This window comes from Apodemus sylvaticus, chromosome 1 (genome assembly GCF_947179515.1).
Source record: "Apodemus sylvaticus chromosome 1, mApoSyl1.1, whole genome shotgun sequence".
NCBI classification, from domain to species: Eukaryota; Metazoa; Chordata; class Mammalia; order Rodentia; family Muridae; genus Apodemus; species Apodemus sylvaticus.
Genome location: NC_067472.1, coordinates 42012383 through 42024210, shown reverse-complemented (window position 1 = coordinate 42024210; position 11828 = coordinate 42012383).

Genomic DNA, 11828 nt, shown 5'->3' with positions numbered 1-11828 from the left:
TTTTAAGATGCTTCTCCGCCATCCGAAGTTCTTCAGGTGAGAATTCTTTGTTTAATTCTGTACCCCATGTTTTAATAGGGTTGTTCGGTTTTCTGGAGTCTAACTTCTTGAGTTCTTTATATATATTGGATATTAGCCCTCTATCTGATGTAGGATTGGTGAAGACCTTTTCCCAATTTGTTGGTTGCCGATCTGTCCTCTTGATGGTGTCCTTTGCCTTACAGAAACTCTGTAACCTTATGAGGTCCCATTTGTCAATTCTTGCTCTTAGAGCATACGCTATTGGTGTTCTGTTCAGAAACTTTCTCCCTGTACCGATGTCCTCAAGGGTTTTCCCCAGTTTCTTTTCTATTAGCTTCAGAGTGTCTGGCTTTATGTGGAGGTCCTTGATCCATTTGGATTTGAGCCTAGTACAAGGAGACAAGGATGGATCAATTCGCATTCTTCTGCATGCTGACCTCCAGTTGAACCAGCACCATTTGTTGAAAAGGCTATCTTTTTTCCATTGGATGTTTTCAGCCTCTTTGTCGAGGATCAAGTGGCCATAGGTGTGTGGGTTCATTTCTGGATCTTCAATCCTGTTCCATTGATCCTCCTGCCTGTCATTGTACCAATACCATGCAGTTTTTAACACTATTGCTCTGTAGTATTGCTTGAGGTCAGGGATACTGATTCCCCCAGATTTTCTTTTGTTGCTGAGAATAGTTTTAGCTATCCTGGGTTTTTTGTTGTTCCAGATGAATTTGATAATTGCTCTTTCTAACTCTGTGAAGAATTGAGTTGGGATTTTGATGGGTATTGCATTGAATCTGTATAGTGCTTTAGGCAAAATGGCCATTTTAACTATATTGATTCTACCGATCCATGAGCATGGGACATTTTCCCATTTTTTGAGGTCTTCTTCCATTTCCTTCTTCAGAGTCTTGAAGTTCTTGTCATACAGATCTTTCGCATGTTTGGTAAGAGTCACCCCAAGATACTTTATACTGTTTGTGGCTATTGTGAAGGGGTTCATTTCCCTAATTTCTTTCTCAGCCTGCTTATCCTTTGAGTATAGGAAGGCCACTGATTTGCTTGAGTTGATTTTGTAACCTGCCACTTTGCTGAAGTTGTTTATCAGCTGTAGGAGCTCTCTAGTGGAGTTCTTTGGGTCACTTAGGTAGACGATCATGTCGTCTGCAAATAATGATAGTTTGACTTCCTCCTTTCCAATTTGTATCCCTTTGACCTCCTTATGTTGTCGAATTGCCTGAGCTAGTACCTCAAGCACAATATTGAAAAGATAAGGAGAAAGGGGGCAGCCTTGTCTGGTCCCTGATTTCAGTGGGATTGCTTCAAGTTTCTCTCCGTTTAGTTTGATGCTGGCTACCGGTTTGCTGTATATTGCTTTTACTATGTTTAGGTATGGGCCTTGAATTCCTGTTCTCTCCAAGACTTTAAGCATGAAAGGATGCTGAATTTTGTCAAATGCTTTTTCAGCATCCAATGAAATGACCATGTGGTTTTGTTCTTTGAGTTTGTTTATGTAGTGGATTGTATTGATGGATTTCCGTATATTGAACCAACCCTGCATTCCCGGGATAAAGCCTACTTGATCATGGTGGATGATCGTTTTGATGTGTTCTTGGATTCGGTTGGCAAGAATTTTATTGAGTATTTTTGCATCGATGTTCATAAGGGAAATTGGTCTGAAGTTCTCTTTCTTTGTTGGATCTTTGTGTGGCTTTGGTATCAGCGTAATTGTGGCTTCGTAGAAGGAATTGGGTAGTGTTCCTTCTGTTTCTATTTTGTGGAATAGTTTGAAGAGTATTGGTGTTAACTCTTCTTTGAAGGTCTGGTAGAATTCTGCACTGAAACCATCTGGTCCTGTGCTTTTTTTGGTTGGAAGACTTTCTATGACTCCTTCTATTTCTTTAGGCTTTATGGGACTGTTCAGATGGTCTAGTTGGTCCTGATTTAATTTTGGTATTTGGTATCTGTCAAGGAAATTGTCCATTTCCTCCAGATTCTCCAGTTGTGTTGAGTACAGGCTCTTGTAGTAGGATCTGATGATTTTTTGGATTTCCTCAGTTTCCGTTGTTATGTCTCCCTTTTCATTTCTAAGTTTGTTAATTTGGATACTTTCTCTGTGCCCTTTGGTCAGTCTGGCTAAGGGTTTATCTATCTTGTTGATTTTCTCAAAGAACCAGCTCCTGGTTTTGTTGATTTTTTGTATGGTTCTCTTTATTTCTACTTGATTGATTTCGGCCCTGAGTTTGATGATTTCCTGCCTTCTACTCCTCCTGGGTGAAATAGCTTCTTTTTGTTCTAGGGCTTTCAGGTGTGTCATTAAGTTGGTAATGTATGCTCTCTCCATTTTCTTTTTGGAGGCACTCAGGGCTATGAGTTTTCCTCTTAGCACTGCTTTCATTGTGTCCCATAGATTTGGGTATGTTGTGTTTTCATTTTCATTGTGTTCTAAAAAGTCTTTAATTTCTTTCTTTATTTCTTCCTTGACCAAGGTATCATTGAGTAGAGTATTGTTCAATTTCCACGTGTATGTGGGTTTTCTGTTGTTTCTGTTGCTATTGAAGACCACTTTTATTCCATAGTGATCAGATAGGAGGCATGGGATTAGTTCTATCTTCTTATATTTGTTGAGGTCTGTCTTGTGACCAATTATATGGTCGATTTTGGAGAAGGTACCATGAGGTGCTGAAAAAAAGGTATATTCTTTTGTTTTAGGATAGAATGTTCTATATATTTCAGTTAAATCTAATTGGTCCAAAGCTTCAATTAGTTTCATTGTGTCCTTGTTTAGTTTCTGTTTTCCTGATCGGTCCATTGAGGAAAGTGCAGTGTTGAAGTCACCCACAATTATTGTGTTAGGTGCAATGTGTGCTTTGAGTTTTAATAAAGTTTCTTTTATGAAAGAGGGTGCCCTTGCATTTGGAGCATAGATGTTCAGGATTGAGAGTTCTTCTTGTTGTATTTTTCCTTTGACCAGCAAGAAGTGTCCCTCAGAGTCTCTTTTGATGACTTTGGGTTGAAAGTCAATTTTATCTGATATTAAAATGGCTACTCCAGCTTGTTTCCTGAGACCATTTGCTTGTAAAATTGTCTTCCAGCCTTTTACTCTAAGGTAGTGTTTGTCTTTGACCCTGAGGTGTGTTTCCTGTAAGCAGCAAAATGTAGGGTCCTGTTTACGTATCCATTCAGTTAGTCTGTGTCTTTTTATTGGGGCATTGAGTCCATTGATGTTAAGAGATATTAAGGAATAGTGATTGTTACTTCCTATCATTTTTGACGTTATTTTTTAAATTTGATTGCTTAACTTCTTTTGGGTTTGATGAAAGGTTACTATCTTGCTTTTTTCAGGGTGAAGTTTCCCTCCTTGTATTGGTGTTGTCCTCCTATTATCCTTTTTAGGGCTGGGTTTGTGGATAGATATTGGGTGAACTTGGTTTTGTCGTGAAATATCTTAGTTTCTCCATCTATGGTGATTGAGAGTTTTGCTGGATATAGTAGTTTTGGTTGGCATTTGTGTTCTCTTAGAGTCTGCATGAGATCTGCCCAGGACCTTCTAGCCTTCATAGTCTCAGGTGAAAAGTCTGCTGTGATTCTGATAGGTCTTCCTTTATATGTTACTTGGCCTTTTTCTCTTACTGCCTTTAATATTCTTTCTTTGTTTAGAACATTTGGTGTTTTGATTATTATGTGACGGGAAGTATTTCTGTTCTGGTCCAGTCTGTTTGGAGTTCTGTAGGCTTCTTGTATATTCATGGGCATCTCTCTCTTTAGGTTAGGGAAGTTTTCTTCCATAATTTTATTGAAGATATTTGCTGGCCCTTTAAGTTGTAAATCTTCACTCTCATCTATGCCTATAATCCTTAGGTTTGGTCTTCTCATTTTGTCCTGGATTTCCTGGATATTTTGGGTTACAAGCTTTTTGCATTTTGCATTTTCTTTAACTGTTGAGTCCATGGTTTCTATGGAATCTTCAGCATCTGAGATTCTTTCTTCTATTTCTTGTATTCTGTTGTTGATATTTGCCTCTCTGTCCCCTGATTTCTTCCCAAGGCTTTCTATCTCCAAAGTTGTCTCCTTTTGAGTTTTCTTAGTTGTTTCTACTTCTGTTTTTAGATCCTGGATGGTTTTGCTTAGCTCCTTCACTTGCTTGTTTGTGCTTTCCTGTAATTCTTTAAGAGATTTTTGTGTTTTTTCTTTCATGACCTCAGCCTGTTGACCAAAGTTCTCCTGTATTTCTTTAAGAGATTTTTGTGTTTCGTCTTTCATGACCTCAGCCTGTTGACCAAAGTTCTCCTGTATTTCTTTAAGTGTTTTTTGCATTTCCTCCTTGTTGGCTTTTGTATTCTCCTGGATTTCTTTCAATGATTTTTGTGTTTCCCTTGCAAGGGCTTCTAACTTTTGATCCATTTTCTCCTGAATGTCCTTCATGTGTTCCTGTACCAGCATCATGACCAGTGATTTTAAATCCAAATCTTGTTTTACTGGTGTGATGGGGTATCCAGGACTTGCTGGTAGAGGAGAATTTGGTTCAGATGTTGCCATATTGCCTTGATTTCTGTTAGTGACGTTCCTGCGTTTGCCTTTTGCCATCTAGCTCTCACTGGTGTTACTTGGTCTTGTCAGTGCTGGACTCACCAGTGCAAGCTGCCCCTTCCCCGTTGGCCTCTGGTGCACAGCTTACACTCTGCACTGCCTGTAGACAGGGTGCTGTTGTCCAGGCTGTTCAGATCCCGAAGCAGGCACCTGAAGGCTCCCGCTGGGGCCCGCAGGATTTATTGGAGCACACTGACTTCTCCCAGCTGGCCGCCCGGGAGCCCCCACTAGCTCTTGAGGGACCTGGAGATGTGGCGGCCACCCAGGCTGATCTGAAGCAGAGAGAGTTGACCTGAGGGCTTCTGCCTGAGGCCTTGCCCCAGATTGTGTCTGTGGGCCAGATGGAACCTGTGTGCACCCCCAGGGAGCTCCGAAGGTGTATGTTGCTGTGACCTCCCCTGTGTTCCGCTCACTCAGCTGGGCAGCCGATTTCCCCAACCGGACTGGCGCACACTAGGTTAGCCTTGTCGCCCGGGCCCTGAGTTCAGGCAAACGCCTGGGAGGCCAAGGTCCGAGCAAAGTTCCCCCAGGGCTATGACTGTTATTTGGGTCGGCCAGGTGACCCGGATGGCGGGCGTGCGCGTCCGCGCTCCCCGAAAGCACCGGGAGAGTCTGTTGTGCTAATAACCTCCTGGGCGGGTTGACACACAGATGGCCCACCAAGCCGCCCAGTTCTTGGGGTCAGTCCTTTGCCTTTTGGGGCCTAGACCCCCGTTTTGTTAGCCTCAGGCTACGCTTGTTAGCAGTCTCTGCCCTCCCGAGCACTCTGGCTCCTGTGGGCAAAATGGCGGCGCGTGCGCCGGCCGGGGCAAAAAAAACTCCTGGCTGGGTTGGCGCCCCGATGGCCACTCGAACAGCCCAGGGCCTGGGTGCAGGCAAACGCCCGTCTGGCTCAGACCCCTGCGGTGTTGGGCCTAGGATTATGTTTGTGTACCTCAGTCTGACCGATCTCTGGAGCCCGGGATCAAGATGGAGGTGAGTCTCTCCTGACTCATACTTTTAGATTTTTGAGTTTTCTTGTTTATAACCTTAGTGCTCAATATTGCTAACTAAACTGTTTAATACCAAGTTGAAATAAGCTAGTGAATAAGACAGTAACAGGGTCCTCAGGCATAACTCATCCCTCCCATTTATAATCTTCTACATTATTATTTTACTTTACTTTTACAGAGAAATGATCACTATGAGGAATCTGCCACGTGTTTGTACTACTAAAATAACCATGTCGCTTAAGTCTCACAATAGACTATTGCCTCTATTAGTAGCAAGAGAAAGTGATGTTATGAAGAATTTTATTAATAATATCCAAAGTGTTTTATAAACATCATCTCTAAAAATATCAAGAAATAGAACTCTATAAATGTGGGTTCAGTTTTTCATTACATATGACTGAAGCCTTCCTCTCCTGTTTACATGTAGATGCTGGAAATCTGAAACTTTGAGACGACTTTCCCTCAGCATAGACGTGAATGAACAACATAAACAAGACTGCCCGCCAGCCCAAAGAATCTTCATGATGTGCAAATAAATGCTGCTGATTTTAAGAATCATGATAAACAGGAACACCCTGGGCCATACTGTGGAATCATTAACTGTGGTTTTTTAACTTCCTCTGGGTAAAATTTATTGCCACATCTCTCATGCAAGGTTGGTTTCAGGTTAGAACTTGATCTCTTCCGGGTACACATCTCTGAATCCTCTTCAATGGAAGTGACCTGACACTGGAAGGTGGGCATGCCTTTTATGGATGGATTTGGTGTCAACAGCGATCTGAGGGTGTTTTTGTTTGGTTTTGTTTTGACAGGTGGTAGGTACATTGAATGGAGAGAAAAAAGAAAAATTACAACTGCATATACAACAAAGTATGACTTTTATTCACTTCAGAGTAACTTAGATAATAAACTGAAGTCTAAAATAGGAAACAACCCCCTCCACACACACACACCACATATATTCTTGATAATTCTAAGAAAAAAAACCAAGGGAACATGAGGGTTTGAATGAGAATGGCCGCAAAGGCTCATTGGTTTGAATGGGCAGCCCCCGTTGATGGTTAGGGAAGGATTAGGAGGTGTGGCCTTGTTGGAGGAGGCGTGACCTTTTTGGAGGAGGCGTGGTCTTGTTGGAGGGGGCGTGGCCTTGTTGGAGGAGGTGTGGCCCTGGGCTTTTCAAAAGCCTATGTCATTCTCAGTTACCTCTCTTCATCCCTCACTTGGAGTTAAGGATGTAAACTCTCAGCTACAGCTTCAGCACTATGAGTGCCTGCCTGCCTACCTACCTGCCTGATGTCATTGTCCCCACCATGATCATCACAGACTCATTCTCTGAAACTATACGTTGCCAATAAACTCTTTTATAAGTTCCCTTGGACGTGGCGTCTTATATCCATAGACAATAGAAAATTAATAGAAAAGTAATAAAGACAATACGCTTCAGTTCTCTTTCCAATGGGTAGTATTCAAAAATGTGAATTTTCTTCTGTACTCTACTGATAAAGTATAAAGATGATAAGAATATACATGCAGATATAGTAGAAGTAAATTTGATAAATAAGGCTGCTTAACTTTTACAGTAAGTATAAGATTGCAAAAATAAAATCCCTGAAAATTCTTTCATCTATGGCTAACAATAAAAATGATAGACACAGGAGGGATTAATAAGTAGTTATTGTCTTCACTGCAATTAATTTCTCTCTCTCTCTCTCTCTCTCTCTCTCTCTCTCTCTCTCTCTCTCACACACACACACACACACACACACACACACACAAATACACACACATCAATTTTGTGAAGTCTTAGCAGCAGGTATGGCATTTAGCAGTTTGGAAGAGGAGACTGTGCTCTAAGGAGGTTATCAGCAACCCAAAAAGCAAACTCAAAAACACTGAGGCACTAATAATACAGATTTTTATCAGTTCAAACCAATTTTCATAGGCTTTAATTTTTATTCATGCATCTCTCATCTCTCTCTCCCCTCTCTCTCTGTCTCTTTCTCTGTCACTCTCTCCCTCTCCCTCTCCCTCTCTCTCTCTCTCTCTCTCTCTCTCTCTCTCTCTCTCTCTCTCTCTCTCTCTCTCTCTCTGTGTGTGTGTGTGTGTCCACATATATGCCTGTGTGCAAGTGCATGCTGGTATTAGCAGAGACCAGAAAGGGGGTGTAAAACCCTCTATTCCTTCTAGGCAGGTGAACAACTTTCTGGGGAATGGAAGAATGTGTAATATGGATATGGACAAGGCCATATGAAGGACTTGAAGTGGAAATTCCTGGTTTCTTTAACATTTCAGCTGTGTCACTTGATGTTTCTAGCTGTCTTGTGTCAGGGCAATGTGATGTTTTCCTGAATGTTTCTGGTTTCTGCAGGTACTGTACTCATGTGAAAACACCCTAACACAGACATCTATTACTACTGAAAAATCTTTAAAGTGCCTTTCTTCATGACTCAAAATACAAATAGAGGACATTTTCACTTGTTATTGTTATAGTTATAACTCTTTGGGTCCAGGAATTGCCTGACAAACCACATGAACACTGGTTTTAGTCAGACAGGTAAAGTTTATTGAAACTACACACCAGGAATGGTCAAGCAAGGCCATGATCCAGATTTGGGAACTGAACCGTGATCCTGAGTTAAAGTCCAACAGGGTTTTTAAGCCCCAAATCCACAAAAATATGTGCCAAGTTATTTCACCATTCAGGATTTAGGAATAAGGGATTTCCTTAGGAATATGTCTTGGTGGTATGCATGTCCTGCTCCCATTGGTTGGGGTATTCAGCTGTGGCAGGGGACTTTCCTTATCTAATATTCATATTCTAAATTGTCTACCAGGATGGTCTTGTCTATCATTCATGTCTAGGATGTTGGTTTCCAGAGATATCATTGGAAATTAAACTTTACTGAAACATTACTCAAAATGGAAGTCTTATTCCAGATAGTTTCTTACACTGAGTCTATCCATGGGCAGTCTATATCATGAAGCTTGTACACTAATACAGGAAATGGTATAGGGTGGTTGGTTTGGTTTCAAGCTTATTGTAAATAACTATACAAAACAGTTCTATTGAGTTTTATCGTGACTGGTTTCCAGGAGCACAGAACATAGCAGAATATGCAATCAATTTTGGCATTAGAAAGTTTCCTAGTAACAGCAGAAATGTATGAGAAAGTTTCCTTATAATGGCAGGCTAGCCAAGTAACTGTTATCTAGGCCTTAACATTTTGTCTAGGCTTTGAAATTCCATCTAAGCCTTAATATTTTACCTTGGCCTTAACAATAACAGCTGAGACAATATTATTAACAAAATCACTGTGGTGATAAATGATGCAGGTTGTTTTATGTTTGGCCCCGCATTTGTGATATTCTTTCACTATTCCAAAAAGATTAGATCTTAGGTCTTCAGAACACTCTGCTTTAGACAATACAGGAATAGATCAAAACAGAATTTAGGCTTTTCAAAATAATGAGAAAGATATTTTGGAAGATTTCAATGATTTTAACAAAAAATAATTGCTATGAAATTGAACAACTTCTTGCTTTCAAGTGTTGGACATAAACGTGAAAAAGAAAATTTGATTGTATATCCTGAGAATCTTCTGGAGGTTAGATGAATATTTGTTATGAGGTATAACTTAAGAAAATGGATGATTACATGGAAATTAGAATTGAAAGTCCTCATTATAAATGTCAAGGTAACTTTTAGCCACTGAAGAATTATTGTTTTTTTCTCTTCAGTGCTAACTTCGGTTAAGACAAATTATGAGGATGATTTTTCAAAATTTAATAACATCAGAGATACCAAAAATCAGCTTTGACATTCAAGAGGGTAAACCAAGGCAGAGAGCCAATAGGGATCAGTACTTAGATCTGCTGATGGGGTTGATCCAGATACCGACAGGGGCTGTCTATGGCAGATGGTGGTTAGAGAAATTATTCGGCAGACTTTTCTTTGAGGGAACAAAGCTTAATTCACTGAGGCTGGCACTCCCCGTGGCCACTGAAATACTCTGAACTCTTTTAACTCCTTGGGGCCACTGAGAAAGAAAAGTAAGGAGAAAATTTATACATACACACTAAGTGGGTGAAGCAAAAGCAGACTTCAGTAACTTTGTCATACATGCAAATACACACACATATATATTCACATGCATACATCCATGTATGCAGACATGCGTACAGACCAACAGATACACATATACACATTAACACATTGAATGACTGGAGCAAAGTTTCAACAAGCAGGATCTGAGCATTTCACACATACCCATATACACATATACACACACACACACACACACACACATACATACACACACACACATATATATATATACATACTAGGTGGATAGATGGAAAGAAGTTCCTATACAAAGACTACAAGCATTTATCACACATACACACACACACACACAAACACACATATTTGCATACACACATATACATACAATTGATAGATAGAAGGAACAATGTTCTAACATACACATATTACACACATACTTGAAGGGTGGAAGGAACAATGTTTCAACGACTTTATTTTTTCTCCTATAGCTTATATACCTCAGCAAAATCTTTCAAGCAGTACAATTACAGTGTAATTATGATCAAGTTTTCTTCCAGTGGATGACTATTAAAAAAAAACCAAATTATTCCCTAGTACCCACGATCACTCACATGTAGGCAACTTGTTATAAATTAACAAAGTATGAGTAAGCAAGGCAGATTTCTTAGCCAGTTTTTCTTACTGACAGGCAGCAATTTGCAGTTAAAAAGAAAGAATTAATTATTTTATTATCATCTTTAAAAATAATCTTATAAGAATCTTGAAAGAATCACAAATCTAAACTTTTATATAAAAATCAATCATAATCTTCTTTAAATCCTCAAAATGCACATCTACTTACCAGCAATTCTTATTAAACTGTATCGGGAAGCTGAGGGTAAAAATTGGATATAAGAAATCAATTATCACCAGTCCAGCCTCAGTGAGAGTCACGTCAGCCAGTCTTGCTATTGTTCTTGTTCACTGACATTCAAAGTTCTACCTTAACTAATAAGCATGTGCCTTTCTGAACTTCAAATTGTTCCCTAAGATTTTCTACATCAGAGCTAGTAGCAACAATATCTTAACCTAGCCTCACTAACAATTTTATTTTTCCAAAATGCTTTCTAAGAGTGGTGATCATAGCTCACAATCTACATAGTTTGTAGATTACAAATTTACAACCTAAGTTCTTCCCTAGGGTGGCGATTGAATCACTAATCTGCTAGATCAGCAATGTCCGAAAGGGATCAAGCACTATTATGGTGAGTGCCCAGTGAGGGACTAGACGCCCCTTAGAATTCTTATACAATTCTTAGATGAAGAGGGAAGTGAGGAACACAAGCAGAGCAGAGCTGCATAACAGCATAAAGTCTTCGGGATCAACCGAGGCACGCGCGCTGTGGTTCCGCTAACTGGTGGGCTGCGTGTCATGAGTTCTAATGCTGTTTGTCATCTGTCCTGCATGGTCATCAGCACAGATAAATCTGTATTTTGGCTGGTGCAGAGCAAATAGCAAACCTGGACGATCTGTAATACCATGCTCTAGGTGTTGACCTAGAGTCCACTCTCAATTTTATTATGTAGTCATTTGAGCTTCTACTTTTTATTTATTTATTTATGTTTTGGAATGGACCTAGGACATGCAGCAAATGCAGCCCAAACACAAGGATAAAACCAAAAAATGGATTTCATGAGAAGGGAAGGGCAGAGGAATTGTGCTGAACATCTCCATTATGGTAGTGTTGTATAATGTAAGGACTTACAATTGATCCAATTTAATGTCTGGCATTCTGATCAATTTTCTATTAAAATGCCATGGTGTGTATTATAATGGTCTCAGGGTTACACATTACAAAGTTTAAATCTGTCTATCTCGCTACTGACACAGTTAGCAATCAGCGTCTGTATTTCTTTTCCTAGAAGTAAACACCATGATTGATTCATGGATCCTCACAGAGGTCATACCATTCGGGAGTGCTAGGCGACAGCTCCCCCTACTGGCCAAAAAGCATCCGTGATGCTGTGCGTGGCAGGCCACCTCCCTCAACATATCTTCTGGGAAGGGCTTTGTAGATTTCTAATTGGGAACAAAGCTAGACAAAGAAAGAATTGCACAGAACCCACCTTAATCCTCATTTCTGTGCCATTCACATAATCTTGACAAGGTCTAAGATAAAGGGAGGAAAATA